The 16,665-nt window shown below is 54.4% G+C and overlaps 1 long non-coding RNA gene across 1 annotated transcript; it reads left to right on the top strand.

The window, feature by feature from the left end:
- Nucleotides 1-531: 531 nt before the first annotated feature.
- LOC131998906 (uncharacterized) lies at nt 532-14,954 on the top strand. The gene is made up of 5 exons (XR_009398919.1): nt 532-670; nt 1,480-1,703; nt 1,952-2,099; nt 2,719-2,825; nt 13,871-14,954. It is a non-coding gene; the product is annotated as an uncharacterized LOC131998906 (long non-coding RNA).
- Nucleotides 14,955-16,665: the final 1,711 nt, after the last annotated feature.

Here is a 16,665-nt window from a genome sequence, read left to right as displayed (position 1 = left end):
CTCTGGGTAGACAGTGTCAGAATTGAGTCGAATTGTAGGACAACAGCTGGTGTGGGAGACTTGCTTGGGTGTGTGAGGGGAACACTTGCACGCGCGCGCGCGTGTGTGTGTGCGCACACACAGGTTGGAAATTGGTGGCCAGAATTGTTGGCTGGTGATGAGAAGTTCAGAGTCAGAACACTCTAAGTCCTCTTGTTGAGTCCTACTGTGTGCTAGGTTTTGGGATTCCAAAGATGAATGAAGGAAGTCCTGCGTGGAGGAACACACGGTCTCCTGGGGAGGCGTGGGTGACAATGACGCCAGCCAAGCAGACGTTGCTGCAAAGTGCGGTGAGGGCGGCACCAAGGAATTTCAGAGGGAACAGCAAGGATCATAAAATCTCTTCAGCTGACGGTCCCTGAAGGACTTCCTGGAGGAGGCTCCAGGAAGCCATTGCAGGTGGAAGGGGCTGGCCTAAGGAAAAGATACATGGGGACCGTGGGAACAGAAGGCCTGCACTGGGCGGAGCTGGTCCTTGGAGCTGGGTGAGTCTGGAATGCTGCATGACCGCCGGGGCGGGTCGTCACCGGGCACGTTAACCCGGGTAGAATGCGTTGTGGAGTGTCACCTGGCTCCAGGGACCGAAGAGGGAAGGAGACCCCAGATCTGTTCAGGGAGCTAGGAGCGGCAGGTAAGGGGAGGGCAAACACAACACTTGCAGGGCCAAGGAGGCCGAGCAGGGGCTGGGCTAGGATGCCAACCCTGATGCACCGCGCCCTGTCCCACCCCCTGTTCTCGGGTCCCAGAAGAGCTCATCTTGCAACCCGGGAAAGTGGATGCCTTTGTTCCTCACCAAGCAGCACTTTCTTGGATAAAGCAAACAAGTTTAAAGTTTCTGAAATGTACAAGTTAAAGTCTCATGTAATAGAAAAGAAAGAATCTCGTCATTAAAAAAAAAAAAAAGATATGCAACTTTAAACAAGCCTGGAATGATCTTCACTAGGATTGGGCACAGAATGCGGGGTGGGAACATAGGGTCTCGTCCCCTTGCCTGCTTCAGGCCCCCAAGGTAAGCTCAGCTCACTCTTCAGGCAGGCACACGGGGCTGGGGAGCTGCCCCTGTGCCACCACTCCCTGTGGTAGGTGTGGGCTCGGCTCTGACACAGTCCCCCTTCCTGGGGATGCACCTGCTCCAAGGAGGCCGGGCCTCGCTCTGCGGACCCTGCACGGGCGCCTCTGAGACACCTCCCGCAGGTGGCGGTCAGGAATTAACACGGTTGTGCCTTTGGAGAGTGCAGCTGAGCCTTTGCAGGTGTCTCTGGTGGGGCTAGCCGGTCCAGCACAGCCCTGAATCATCTTTAGGGACCTGTCAGGCTCTCCCTCCAGGTGCTGGATCTAAGAACATAGTTTATGGACTTCTGACACGTTTCTTTTTCCGAAGCGGATCCTGATGTCCCAGAGTCGAATTCCTTCCAGGCTCAGCCCGGCTTTTTTTTTTAGACCCCCTGCCAGGGATTCTGCGTTTTCCATCGAGGACAGGAAAAGCTCAGTTTGCTGAGAGGACCAGATCTCTGGTAAATGAGTGTGAGAAAGAGCCATGGCAGGGGTCCCCCAGCATCCGTGACATCAGATAGCAGTTATTCTTCCAAGATGCACCCCGGCCCGTGCCCTGGAGGGCAGAGTCCTACTCAGCAGCCCGGCTGAGCTTAAAGAAACCAGATGAGGTAAGGAACTATCCCTGGGTGGTCCAGGACCAAATGCGCACAGAGTCCAAAGGCCAGTAGAGGAACAAGGACAGGGAAAGCACAGCCCCAGTCTTCAGGGAGGCGGGCAGGGGAGGAGCCTGGATAAACTTGGACTATTTCCTTTCCAAAAAGGCCAGGATTTGCACCCGTCTTAGATGCTGGACCCTCTCCCCCAAAAAATAACTTTCAGAAACTCCACCATTAGATATTCACTCCTTGTCTTGAAGCTTTCAGAAAACCGGAAGTTGCTTCGTGGGTGCAGAGTTTCAGCTGGGAAAGAAGAGAATGCTCTCGAGTTGGGTGGTGGTGACGGTTGCACAACAGGGTGACTGCGCTTCATGCTGCCCAACTGTATGCGTAAAGTGGGTCAGAATGGTAAATTTTATGTTTTGTATATTTTACCATAATTTTTTAAAAAATGAACAAAAATATAAGTGTAGAAGGTCTTAGCTTCATCTAGGCTGCTTGGGACCAGATGGTGGAGTGACTTACAACAGTTGCGTGATGAGAACCCAGGTCTCCCTGGGGCGGACAGTCTGCTGGGGTAGCCCCTCGCGGGCCTTCTTTCCAGATAAACTCTTCTTTATAGCCAACGGTGCATCGAATCTGGCTCTTCCTCCTCGGATGCCCTGTAACCCTTCCCACCCCTCTTCCAGCCCCCAGCTGCCCAAGGTGAACATTCCGGAAGAGTCCCCCAGGGAAGCCTCACACCACTTCTGGAAACACCTCCCTTATCCAGGGCCTAACCAATTCAAAGGAAAGTTGTAGGAAGCAGAACTGGAAAAGTGGGTCCAAGTGTCCCACTTCCCACTCCCATCACATGCTGGCGAGACCTCCTCACTCAAGGTCTGACCCTTCCATAGGTCAAGCCCATGTCCAAATGGAGGCCCAGTGCTCCTTTGGAATCACAGGGTCCCCGGCTGGATTCCAGCCCAGCCTCCCCCTTCTGCTCACCCCCTCCCCTTCCTTTCACCCCTTGCTCCTGTTTCTGCAGAGCCAAAGAGCAGTGAGGACGAATCTCACACAGTAATGTGGCCCCACCAAAGCCGGACACAAAGGAGTAATGCTGTGCGATTCCATTTAGGTGAAGTTCAAAAGCAGGTAGGGCTCACTCCACTGGTTGCTTGGTTGCTCTTGGGCTGGGGGCCAAAAAAGAGTGAAGAAGGGGGTGACTTCTTGGGTGGTGACGGCATTCTCTCTCTCTCGGTTCGGGGTACAGAGGCACATTCCTTTGCAGAAGATTCAACAAACTGGACTGCAGGACATGTGGACACAGAAACCTTCCCTCTCCTCGGAAACATTTAATGGGTTGGAGGCAGAGGGTTCAGAAGGCCACGAAGCTTCATAAATCCTCCATGGGTTCCTAAAGCCACCATTCTTCTTCCCTGGCTTGGGTGTACTTCCTGGGGCTTAGGCCTGTATGCCTCTGGGAACCTGGAGCTGAGCTTTTGGGGGCAGACTAGGGGACAGTGAATCCACCAGCCAGAAGTCTCTGAAAATGTCCTCTCCGTCTCCTCCATCCTGTGAGGTTGACGCCCAAGCACCGTGCCTCCTGGGGCTTTCATCAAGCAACAATTGTGACTTGCAGAAACGTTTGCCCACCTGGAAATGTAAGGGAGGTCTCTGAAATGCTCCACATCCGGCCTGCTGTCAGGTAGAAATTGAGCGGCGTGCTCTAGGCCTGGGCAAGGGGCTGGGGGACCCACTCCAGGTGTCCAGGGCATGCTCTTTCAGTGCAAGGCCAAGTTCCCATCCCAGAGTTCCTGTTGGGGCTTGACCCTGATGCTCCCCCACTCTGAGTTGTGAGGTGGGGTGGGGAGACTGCTGACATCACCATCAGCTGTCCCCCTGCAGCTCCCCCTACCCCAGAGTGGCCAGTATAGTCTCTGTGGCAGCAAAGTCTGGTGTTCTTGGGCCACAATGCTGCCTCAGAGGTGCCCCGAGATCTCCTGCTTGAATCCCCTCCCATTCATGGAAGAAAACACAGGCCCAAGGAGGGGGCGTGACATTGTCCCCCTGCCACACAGCTGGACTGCCACTAATTAGAACTTGCATTTCTGGAGTCACATGGCTTCCTGTCTCTTTGGAGATTCACAAAGGGCACAGTCCCAGGGAGTGGCACCATCAGGTCTTAGCAGAACCTGGGGGCTTGTCCAGAGACCCTGGCTGGGACAGGGAAGGGTGCTGAGGACGGTGGCTCATGGGGAGACACAGGCTCCCTGGAAAAGCCGCAGGTACTCTGCTTTGGTGGTCTGCCCATCGGCTGCCAAGTGACACTGTGAGCCCAGAGGTGGCCAATCTTAAGTTGCAGCCATATAAGTCAAATTGCATGAGAACCTTCCAAAGTGTTAAATAGCAGACGCTGTTATCAAGCAGCTTTTGCTAGTTTATGCTGGCTAAGGAAGAACCCCGAACTCTCAGTGACCCACAGCAACACTGATTCCTGCATTGTTCGTGGTCCACGTGGACTGCGGGTCTGGGGCTCCTGGGCTCCCTGCTCAGGTTAGCTGAGCCTCTGTCCACATGACTTCTTTACTCTGGGATCCAGGCTGAAGAGGCCGCTTTCATCTGGGACCTGCCATTCTTAGAGCAAAGGAAAAGGAACAGTGACTAAACCTTGTATCTGAGATGATGAGCGCCTCTGACTTCTTCACCCTGGATTGGCCAAAGCAAAGCCCATAGCCAAGTCCAAGATCAATGGCGAAGAGGGCACACTTCCAAGGGCAGGAGCACTGAGGAGCTGGGAATCATATCACTCCACACAGAGGCTAATATACTATTACTTTGGAAAGACCTGACAATCAAATACAAGCATCTCGGGGCCAGATTAGAGCCTCGGGAGGCCACCAGGTGCTGCTGGTGTGGAAGACGGACTTGGAGTCAGAGAAGTATACTCAAGTCCAGTGCAGCTGCCTGACTCACTTTGAAACCGGACCAGGTGCATGGACCTCCTGGGCCGCAGTCTCCTCACACTTGTAAGACAGAGGTGAGAATACCAACCTCCTGGATGATCACAGAGCCCTGGGCACAGCGCCCGCCCCGAGCCGACTTTGGGGTACGGACGTGGGCCAGAAGGCTGGAGAGGAGCCCTTGAGTTCATTGACTGCAAAGAGCAGAGCCATGTGGACACAGCATGGCCGTTCCTCCAGAAGTTAAATATAGAACCGCCCTGTGACCGAGCAATCCCACTTGTGGGTGTGTACCCAGAAGAGCTGAAAGCTGGCTCTCGCGCAGACACCCATATCCCCTTGTCCACAGCTGCATCCCTGACCATAGTCACCAGGGGAAACAAGCAAGGTGTGCATCAACATGTGAGTGGATAAACAAAGCGTGGTCTACACATGCGATGGAATACTATCCAGCCTTAAGAAGGAAGGGAATTTGGATGTGTGCTGTCATGTGTGGATGAACCTTGGAGACCTCATGCCCAGTGAAATAAGCCAGACACAAAAGGCTGATTTCACTTAGATGATTCCGTGGAGAGCAGGTGCCTGGTGTAGCCAAATTTTTAGAGACAGAAAGTAGGATGCTGGTTGCCTGGGACTGGGGGAGAAGGGAATGGGGCGTTCGTGTTTAACATGTACAGCCTTAGTTTGGGATGATGAAAATGTTCTGGAGGCGGATGGCGGTGACGGTTACGTAACAGTGAATGTACTTAATGCCACTGAACTTCAAATGCCACGACACTTTAAAATGCTTAAAATGGCAAATTTGATGTTATATTTTACTACAGTTTTTTCTTTCTTTCTTTCTTCTTCTTCTTTTTTTTTTAAAGTGCCGAGCTGCACATTCCTGGTGCAGGCAGGTCTCCAGGTGGGGGCTGCTCCCAGCTGTCCCACGGCCCCGCCTTGTGGGAGTCCGTGGCCACTGCCACTCAGTGGCCTCCTGCTGGAAGCTGCTCCCACCTGCAGCTGTGGAAACCAGCAGAGCGAGGAGAGGTGGTGGGTGCGACATCTGTGAGACAGAGCCTGCCCTCCGACTTCCTCTCGACTGCTGTGCTCTGATCCAGCAGCGGCCCAGAATGGGGCACCTGCTGCGTCTTCGGCCCTGGGCTTCTCCCCCAGAAGTCTTGTTCCTTCGTTCACTGAGCAGATACTTACTGAGTACCCACGGATGTCCTGGCTCTCTTCTGGACTATCCGTCAGGGAATGAAAGACAAAGGAAATATTTTCTCCCCTCCTGAAGCTTATGTTGCAGTGGGGGAGAGAGACAAGAAACAAAAGATAAGTTAAAAAAAGAAAGGAAAAATTTTTTTTGTTAGAAGGTATTAATAGTTAGAAGGCATAGTTTGTTAGAAGGTATTAATCCTTGGGAGAAAGTAGAGCAGAACACAAGGGACTAGAGAGGCTAGTGGAGGGAGGGGGCTCGTCGTCTGGTGGTCGGGCCAGGCCCATGGAGAGGGTGACTGTTTTGGGTAAGAGCTACAATCCACACTGCCTACACCCTTTTAAAGTGCATGTAGTGAAAACTAGTTGTAGATAGACATGTGCACCTCACTCCCTCAATTGATCTTAGAACATTTCATCATTCCAAAAAGAAACTGTGCCTATTAGCTGTCATTCCCCATTCTTCCCTCCGCGCAGCCCTAGGCAACCAATTCCTTTTCTGTTTCGATACTTTGCCCATTCTGGACATTTCCTATAGATGGAGTCACACACCATGTGGCCTTTTGTGTCCCTCATGTCACAGAATGTTTTCAAGTTTCATCCATACTGTCGCACGTGTCAATCAATACCTCATTCCTCTTTAGGGCCAAAGAACATTCCACTATATGATGCACCACGTTTTGTTGATCCATTCGTCTCTTCATGGACACCAGGGCTGGTTTCACCTTTTGGCGATTTGAATGGTGCTGCTACGAAACATTCGTGTACGAGGTCTTGTGTGAAGAGGGTGACTCAAGCAAAGACGAGAGGAGATGCGGAGATTCACCAGGCGCACAAATGTAGGGGCTCTGAGGTGTCACCTGCGTGGTGTGTGTGAGGCAGATAATGGAAAGAGACATGGTTGGAAAGAAATGGGTGGCCAAGTCACACCAGGCATTGGAAGCCATTGTAAGGACTTGCGCTTGAGTACATGAGAGCCACTGGAAGGTTTTGAGCAAAGAAATAGAGTGACTTGACCCTGTGTACACGTACACCGTGTAGAGTTTGCTTGAAAAGAATGCAAGTAGTCAGGCCCCAGCAGCACCCACCTCCACGGGGGACAGGTCAGACATGCAGAAATCCAGGCCCGGCTCCAGACCCAGCCATGCGGTCTGCACCTTGACAGGACACCTGGCTTTGAGAAGCTTTCTTTTTTCTGCCCATCAACTCCCTCCTCCACTCTGTTAAATCGAGGAGTGAGGGCTGCTGGCCTGTACATGACTTTCTGCCCCAGTGATGGTTGAGCAATGGGCACAATTAGAACACCAACCCTGGGTTTTCCTTCTCTGGTCTTGGGCTGCTGAGGCCAGGTCCCAGTGGGGGAAGAAATCAGGATATGGAAGGAAAAGAGCCAAAACACAGAGGCCAGAGCTGTCCGCCTAAGGCTGGTCTCTCAATTAGGATGTCTTGGTTGTAAGTAGCTTAGTTTTCCCAGCCAAAGAGAATTTATTGGAAGGGTACCCGATCTTTACAGAATTGAGGAAGTCTGAAGAGTCAGGCCTGGAAAGAGGTGGGAATCTGGGTGCCCCCCAAGGCCTAAGAAGCAGGATGGACAAGAACAGCCTCATGGCGGACGGAGTGCCCAGGCGGACAGACGGAGTGCCCAGGCAGACAGAATCCTACCCTTCGCCTTGTTTGTTTCCTTCTGTTGGAGATTCGGGTTCCAGGAAGGGCTTGGTGGGCTCCTGAGTTTGGGATGTGCCCTGTCAGACTGTATCTGGGAGGAGTTAATGCTCAAAAGGAGACCTGAGTATTGTTCGGAAGAGGGCAGAAACCGTAGAAGCTCCCAGAACAGCAGAGGTCCTTTCGGAGGTGTCACTACTTTGATTGTGGAGGCGATCGCCCTGCTGTCCTTGATTCTCTACAAGTTCTGCTCTAGTAATTCTCTCTGTTACCTCTTGCCGAATTGTCATTTTTACCATGAGTTTCCCACACAGTTGTTGGTAACCTTATCCAGATACTCTCAACACCACCAGCCAATGGCTCCCCCCTGCCTGCAGGAAAGAGTCCACATTCCTTGGTGGGCCTCAGCCCTGGCCTTCGCTGGCTTTCCCCCCACCCCACCCCCACCACATTTGCCCACGTGGGATTCGGCCGCATTTCCAGACTCGGCCTTCCCAGCCCGGGCCTGTCCTGTCACCACACCCTTGCTGGAACTTGAGTCCACAACCTTCCCGCCCATCACTCAGGATCTCCAGGTCGTGAACTCCGCCCCACTGTCTGCACGTCACCTGGTCCTTTCGGTCAGGAGGCCCATCCTGCCTGCCCCACATCCCATGGCATGTGGCACTGAGCAAAAACTACAGGCAGGGGGTCCATGGCTCCCCTGGAAGGCTTAGTCACTCTGGAGCTATCTCTAAGTGGATTCGACCCTGAGCTGGTCTGGGCTCTGAGCTCAGGGACACTGACTTGACAGGTTAGGGATCCGTCTGTGGTCCTTTGTGCCTCTGTGGAGCCACCCCTCTGACTCCGCCGCCTCATGTCCCCGCCTCCTCCTGGCATCACACGTAGGAACTCTCTGCCTTGGCCTTGGCCTTGGCCCTGGCCCAGATGAAACTGTCATTATGAATGGCGTCTGTCCAGGTCACTTGGCGCCTCCTTGGTTCCTCCTTGAAGCCTTCCTTGATTTCTCCAGTGCTAACTAAGGACACTGGACACTTGTCCAGACACTTTCTTTCTCTCACACACACAAAAAGAAAAAAAAATGTATGCTTCTATTAACATTTTCAAAGTGCCTTCCTATATGTCAGATCACAGCCCAGCCTTGAAGAAGGTGGAGCAGACCAGGTTTCATCCTCAGGTGGGAGATGAAATAACCCAAGTTCAGAGAGGTGCGGTGATTTCCAAAGGCTGCACAGCTATTAGTGGGAAAGACAGGAGGGGTGCCTGGATCTAACTTTCGTTTCACACCTGTCTGGAATTCCACAGCCCACTATTGGAATATTCACCTATTTTAGAACTGTCTTTCATCCAAACCGGGAGCCCTGGATTTCAACACTAGCCCTTCAATTCGATGACAGCTAGAGACCAGGGCCAAAGGCAGCTTTCACAGAGATGATGGTTCTCTTTCCCGGCCCCTTCCAGCATAAGAAATGGAGCTTGGCAAATCTGACCCCTTCTGCAGCGCTGTTTGGGTTACCAGATCTCTGCAGATTCTCCTTCTGAGTCTGAGAGGCTGTCTAAGCTCAGGCTGCTCTAACAGAATACCATAGACTTGGTGGCTTAGAAAGTATAGGTGTTTATCTCTCTCAGGTCTGGAGGCCGGGAAGTCCAAGATCAGGTTGATGGCAGATTTGGCTCCTGGTGGAAGATCCAGCTCCTGGCTTGCAGGCGCCGGGCTGCCTAGCTGTGTCCTCACATGGTGTCAAGAGAAAGCTCTGCTCAGCCTCTTCAGACCCTAATCCCACGATGGGGTCTCCACCCTCCAAACCTTATCATAAACCTGATGAAGCCCCGGAGACCCCACCTTCTAATGCCGACCACACCACACCGAGGGGTAGGGCCTCAATGGATGAATTGCGGGGCGGGGGGGGGGGGGGATTTGGCCCATGAGGGAAGACGCTAGTTCTCGACTCCACAAGCTGCAGAGCATAGGGCCTGGGTCTCCCTGTGCCTAAAGTGTTTGGTGGAGTCAGCGTTGCCACCCAAGGGAAAGAAAACGAAGCCTGCAGTACTGAGCCCGAATGCTGCTGGCTGGCTAGCAGCCAGACGTGGGGGGAATTGGAGCGCTGTGTCTTTAAGAAGGAAGAGGGCACATCTTCGGGGGTGGAGCCCGGCCCCATTATCCAAGGGCTTGGAAGTTGCTAGGACCTGCCTTTGAGGAGAGCAGGCCTTGTGGGTCTGGTTTGCAGCTCTGGCACCACTCAGGGCCCTGCTCCCCTACTTCCCTGCTGCCACACGACTCAGCCTTGGCACCGGTGAGCACCCTCCCACCCACACACCCACGAGCTCTCCGCCGTCTTTCCAAGCCCAGCGCTGACGGCTGTCATTTCCAAACTCTTCTCCAGGCCTTTCTTCTTCAAGTTCAGGCCCTTCTCTTTGGTGAAGAGAAGCTTCTCCACATGGTCCCTTTCTTGCCTGTTGGCCTGTGCTGGTGGTGGGGAAGGGGGCGGTGGGGGGGGCAGCTGAAAATAAGAAACCTGGTTTTCTAGGCTGACCTTCCTGGGCGATGTTGAGCCACCCAGGCTGCTGGCTGTGTTTAGGCTGTGAATCACGTGTGTGTGTGTGTGTGTGTGTGTGTGTTTTCTAAGCTGGAACTGAGAACTCTCTGGAAAGGGGCAAGGTGTCCCAGGCCTCCAGTATCCCAGGTGCGCTCCCAGGTGCCTGCCGTAGGCACTCAGAAGCCCCGGGCAAGAATGAGCTCATGGAAGCAGGACTGGCCTGAAAAGTGGAGACACTTGCATTCTCTCCCCACCTCCCCCTGCAGCTTTTTGGCAACCCCCTTGACCTCCCGAGGCATCCTCATTCTAGAAAAGAGGCAAACACTTGCGTCCTCGCCTCCTCCAGCTACCATAAGACCAATTAGATGCATGATGAGAAATTTCCCTCCGAGGACCAGCGAGCGGAATCAGGGGGGCGGAAGTTCCAAGGAGGCAGATTTGAGATCCGAATCAGGAAGACATTTCCATTTCCCAGAGTCCTTCCTGTAGATTCCTTGTCACCCAGAGAGCCTTCTGCTCGGGGAACTCGTCAAGCCTCCAAGGTGTTCATCTGACATCAGTCCTGCAGGAGGGAGCAGGGCTGTCCCCTCTGAGATGTGACAGTCTGCTTTTGGGTGGATGTGGAAGGGCTTTGGGAAGAATCTCTGGGGGGGCGGTTAAGTACGTTGGTTTCTCTGGGCCGTTCCCAGGAGCCTGGCCAAGCCTTCTCCTAGGAGGGGGTTAGGGATGCCAGGGGACAGCCAGCTGCCTGCCTGGGCTCTGGTGTCACAGAAATGCCTTGCCATTTTCCAAGACACCTTGAGTGGAGAGCTTCTGAGTCTGCAAAGCACATTGATGGAAACCACAGGCCCTTTCTGCCTGGGCAGGGAGAGCCGCCTTCCGGCCGTGCAGAGTTGCCCAGGGAGGAGGGCAGCCATGCGGCAGGCCACTGGTCGCGGTGCAGGTGCTCAGGCGGGAGATGTGGTGCCCTCACAGGGGACATCTGACCGAGCCATGCTGGGAAGAGATGAGCCCGCCCTGCCTTCCAGGTGGTTCTTAGAGTATGATCGAAGGAAACCTTTTCTCCCCTCTCTTTCAAAGCCTACCCTTCAGCTCTAAGACGGAGAATGAGACCCTCTCCTTCTACTCGTAGTAGTTTTTGGTCGGGAAAAAGCCAGAAGAGATGAAGGAGACAGCAGACACTTTTTTTTTTTTTTTTTTTAGGCTGGTCCTGTAGACCGGTGGAGAGCCCAGATTAGGGACAGGGGTGGGTAGGGAGGGCAAAAGCTGGACTGAAGGGTCAGGAAGGCTGAGCCCAAGTGTAACGGCTTGATTGGGAGAAGATGCCTGGCTGCGGGGGTGGGAGGGCCCTAGTCCCCTCCGGTGCCGGTGCCGGAGGTCCAGACAGGTTGGGGACAGCAGAGACCAGCCAGGGTGTTGATATGACCTTGGGCGACTCCAGCAGGGGCGCGGGGCAGCCAGCGCAGAGGAGGAAGAACCGGGCTTCACCAGGAGACGCCGGGAGCTCTCCAGAGGCAGGAGGGGGCGAGGACAGCGCAGGCCACTTGAAGAAGCAGCTCGTCGGTTAGGGACGGAGAGTGACCAGTTCGTTTCATCGCTTTTTCTTATGAAAGAGACAGAAACATGTTTACAGACTGAGGAGGGGCTCCCAGAAAGGCAGAAGTTGAGCAATTAGGAGAAGGGACATGATGAATCAAAGACACCGGGAGGGCAGGGAAAGGGGAACCCACAGACCTGACGTGCGAGGGGCCCCATGCTGGCCTTTACTCCACCTGGAAATGGAAGGGGAAGGGTGCTCCCAGCGCTCTCTGCCACGAGGGGCTTGGGGAAGGGGGACGTGGCCGTGGTGGGGCTGAGGGGCCACCACACCCACTTGTGAGCCTCACCCGGGAGTAGAAAGGGGCACCTGGGGCAATGGCACGAGAATCACCAGGTGGAACTGATGAGTTTAGACAACCCGCTCCTGGCCCCTGCCCTGTGTATGGGATGGGGGAAGCTGGTCTGAAAAAGCCAGGACACCCTGCCGTGGCTCTGTCCCTACCTCTGTAACGGTAGGATGTTGGGCAGATGGGAAGCTCTTAGGGTTTCCACCGGCTGGCTGGTACAGCTGGTGGAAACTCACTCGCCTGGCTTAGGAGCTGTGGGGTGGAGGGGACGGGAGCTGGAGCCTCACCGCTGCTCGGGGGGAGAGCAGAGTGTGGTATTAATGGCACATCCCACTGCCTTGAAGAGCAGATACTCACGACAAAGCAAATGGCCCAAGGCCCAGCAAATTGTTTCCGAGGGAGGCGGTGTCCACTGGTCCAGAGGACCCAGTGTTCAGGATATCGGGAGCCCAGCCTGACTCTGCCTCTGAAAGGTGTGGGATTTTGCCTTGGTCATTGCAACCTCTGGCCTCCGTTTCCCCTTCCCCTCAGTGGGGGGTGGTGGTGGCCAGCTGGGAGGGAGGGCAGCTCCACATCATCCAGTGAGGGAGCAGCCTCAGCGGAGTTAGACCTTTCCAGAAAGTGCAGGAAGAGAGTCAAGAGTGAGGGTCTCCTCTCTTCTTCCCTTTTCCCCCATAAGTACAAACTTCCCACAGTCTTTGCCCCCAGTCACATGCTGCAGTCCCTGCACCAGCGTCTGGGGCTGCTGTCACCAGCCCAGCTCCCAGGGCAGGGCCGTGGCCAGCCCAGCACAGGCCGTGCTCGCCGGTTCCGTGGCCGCACCCCCAGCAGCGCCACAGTGGCCCCGACTCAGTGGCTGCAGGCAGCTCGTTCTCTGCCCCCTGCGGGGACTGGGATTGATTTAGCCTGTTTCCGTGGCAGCGCTGGCAGCTTCTGCTTCCCCACGAGGCTGAGTGAGTCACGGCCACCCACGCTAACCTTTGGCACAGCACAACCTTGCCGGGAGCTCAGAGGAGAAATCCGCAAGGAGATGGCAGAGCGCTTTGCACCGTCGGAAGGTTTCCCGCGCTGGGTCGCAGGCCTGGTGTGGATGGTGCGCCGGGCACAGGGGTCTGGGCACCGCTCACCCACCCAGAAACCAGGCGGGCTCTCCCAGCGGGAGATGTTAGAGACCAGCTTCCGCTGCCTCCGGAGGGGCTCACCTGGGTGGGGGCCAGCAGCTGTAAGGTCTTATGGGAGAGGATTGCAAGTTTTCGGACTCGAAGTCTAGGGCTCTTTTTATCCCCCGTGACCAGCTCTGCACCAGATCGGCCCCAGGTTCCTTCTGGCTCTCATCCTGGGACCTTCCTCTGTGGCACACATCTGCCCTCTCCTCTGGGCAGTAGCCCTCACTCTGGATTCTGTCCCCGGCCCTCCCCTCCCTGAAACTTCCCTTTCCCTCTTCCTGATCTGGGTGATCTGAAAGAAGGCGTGCCTCCTGTACCATTCATGGGTGGTAGCAGATTATAGTGTTATTCTGAACGCATTATACTTAACCTTGACTTTGAGAGACAGAGCATCAGCCTAAGGGATGGGCCAGCAGCAGCAGCAGCAGCAGCAGCAGCTCGGGGAACTTATTAGAAATGCAAATTCTCAGACCCCACCCCGGATGCACTGTGTCTCAGACTCTGTGGGGGAGGGGGTGACCAACTGTTCCGCGCGGGCCCTCCAGGTGATGCGGAGACAGGCCGGGTTTGATCATCTCTGGCCTAGGGAAGTGGATCTGAAGCAGTGTCGTCCTCCCCCTGGGAGGAAGGGAGCGTTTGGGTCTGTATCTCTGTCTATACTCAGAGCACAGCTGCGAGGGTCTCTCTGTTCTGTGCGAGCCACACTGGGGGGCGTGGGTGAGCAAAGACCCCAATTGCTCCGACTCGGGGGAGGGGCTAGAGTTTTCCGAAATCTTGTCCTTCCTCCAGATTGTCTGCATCCCATGGAAAGAAACGGGTGCGTTTTCCCCATGTGGTCAACGGCAGCGTTGCCTCCCCCGCCACCGAGAGGACCTCGGGGTAGAAGGAAACCCGCCCATTGGCAATGAGCAACCCAGCCATGGTGGCCAGGCCTGGGGCCCGCCGGGGTCCGCTGCAGCAGAGCTGAGGGACTCCGGCCGAAGGCAAAAGCCCTGATACTGCTTGTTCATCAATGTGCGTTACTCTTGTCTATCAGGTTGGGGTTTTTTGTTTTGTTTTTTTAGCGTTTTGTGATCACCCCGTGCTATGCCCAATAAATGGCCTGACCTTGAAAGAGCTTGCAGGGAGTTGGGAGCATTAGTCAGAAGAGATCAGGCTCTGCCCAGGCAGCAAACCCCAGAATCACTGTGGCTGAACCGAACATCACAAAGGCTTAGCCGGCAGACGATTCCTGCAACGACCTGCTCTGCTCCACAGAATCACTCAGGGGCTCCGATGATAGACAATCCGCATCTTGTAGCTGCCTCGGTCACTGCAGCAGCAGCGGGAAAAAGCAGGAGAGGGTCAGGCACCCGCCCAGGAGTGAATCCTGGCACTTCTGGTCACAGAACAGCATTAGTCGCCAGGCCCTGCCTAAGCTCAAGCAGGTGCACGCAGGAAGCCCATGCAGAAAGGAGAGAAGAATGGATACAGTCAGGTACTAAAAGGCATGACTGCATGGAGAGAGACCATTACTCTTTCATAAATGTTGTCCGGTTGCTTGCAGTACCGCGTAGCAGGCACTGGCCCGGACCCTGGGGGGAGCCCGTCACCAGCACAGCCGCTCTCCCGTCATCTAGCGAGCACCAACAGCAGTGTAGCATGTTAGGAAGAGCACCCCCTGGAGTTGTGTGATGCAGGAGCCCTGCTTTTATTGTCCTTGCTTAGGTTATGTTTGGTCATTATCATCTGTCTTCTGCACCGGCAGGAAGACTTTGAGAGCAGGGCTTTTTACCTGAGTTGCCTACGGCTCTATTTTTAGACATTTAGCCCAGTCCCTAGGGGGCTTGACCAATACTTGTTAAGTGAATGATTAAAAATGGATGATCATGAACTGTGTTTCCGACCCATTCCTGCCTCGAAGAGCTTACAGTCTGCTGTGCCAAGAAGTATATAAACAATCAACTAAAGTATAAAGAAATGTCATGCCAGAGAGGGAAAAATCCTTGCCAGGGAAACATCTGGGCCCTCAGGCTTGGGAAGAGAGGCAAAAGGTCATCTTAACCACAGGTGGGGTCAAGGATGCTTGCCGGGGAATAACGAAGGTCCGGACAGGTTAATGGGCCTGACAGAGGGTGAGCTGCAAAGTAGCGGGCAGGACCCTGCCGTATCCCTGGGTCTGCTGTTAGCTTCCCACACCAGCCACTAACGTATCTGTGCAGCGGTCTGGTTCTCCCAACGGCTTGGAGAAGCCTCATGTCTAGCTATTGCTCCTCAGGGAGGCTTCAAACCCCCTCCAGGTGTCGAGCCTCAGAATTTGGTTCACTTTTGGGGTTTTGCGCTCATCCGCTAGGAGAGGTGGAATGTTTGGTTGGGTCCTCTCTGCCCCACTGTACCTCAAAGCACCAGCTTCCCGGACAGCCTCACAGAGCAGGTAGCAAGTCACAAGGCTGCCTGCAGAGAGCCACGGGAAGGCTCCACCTCAGCGAAGCCAGACAGAGAAGGGTAGACAATGGTGGAACCAGAACCTTCCCCACAGGCAGGAACGGGGCTCATTATTTTCAGTTTAGCTTGCAGTGAAAACAATGACATAAGCTTCCCATCTGGCTTCCAAAGCACTTTGGAAATGATTCCATCACAAGTCCATTAATTTTATGTGGGCTCTAAAGACCGGGCGCTTTCCACCATTCAGGCTTTGTCACCGTATTGTCCTTCATCCCCACGGCTGCCCCATTCCTGCTTCTCCATCCTCTCCTGCCTGCCCACCTTCCCATCCCGCAAACCTCTCCCCGACCAGGACCCCAGGGCCCAGCTAGCAGATACTTCCTGGGTGCCTGCTCTACAGAAGGCCCATGCTTGGTGTTGGAGATACCAGGAGGAGCCCAACCAAGGTAGAACCTCAAGGAGCTTTCTGTGACATGGGTGTGGCTCAACCCTGACCCCTTCCTAAGATCCTGTTTCACCCTGTTCCGCCTTCCACCCTCTCCCCAAACACTGGTTCTTCCTCCGATGCCCCTGTGCACCAAGCAACGAGCTGAGAGTTGTGTGCATTCCTTTGTTTAATTTTTCACTCCAAGGAGATTCTAGGAGTATGTCAGTCTTCTAGATAAGGAGATTAAGGCTCCGAAGGGTATAGAAACTGTCCAAGGTCACGCAGCGAAGAAATGCCCACCTGGGATGCCTCCCTGTCGCCTGCCCTCAAGATCCATTTTCTCCTGCCTCGCCGCCTCCACCGAAACTCGGCCGCTGACTGTCCAGTCCACACTCAGAACGAAAAGAACGAAGAAATGTCTAGGGCTTTAGCACTCTCTCTCCACCCCTTCCTTTGGAGAGTTAGCTTAAAAAAAAAAAAAAAGTGTAGTGATTTTTTTTCCCTAAAGACCAGGAATTAGAGATCAATACCTCCTCATATTCCTGGAGTTTAAAAAACTGGATATTTTGATCATTTCTCCACTCCCTGGAGAGTAGGAGAACCCTTTCTGACACAACCACGTTAGCAGTCTGGTCTGACACATGGGCTGTGGCCTCTGTCTCAGAGGTCATCCCTGGGAGGTCTGGAAACTGCACAGAGGCTGGGCTGTCTCTTCACATCTTCGGAGAGGGTT

The sequence above is a fragment of the Mustela nigripes genome, chromosome 13, assembly GCF_022355385.1.
Source record: "Mustela nigripes isolate SB6536 chromosome 13, MUSNIG.SB6536, whole genome shotgun sequence".
Classification (NCBI taxonomy): Eukaryota; Metazoa; Chordata; class Mammalia; order Carnivora; family Mustelidae; genus Mustela; species Mustela nigripes.
Note: the sequence above shows the minus strand (reverse complement) of the source record. Positions and strands in the feature narration are given on the sequence as shown.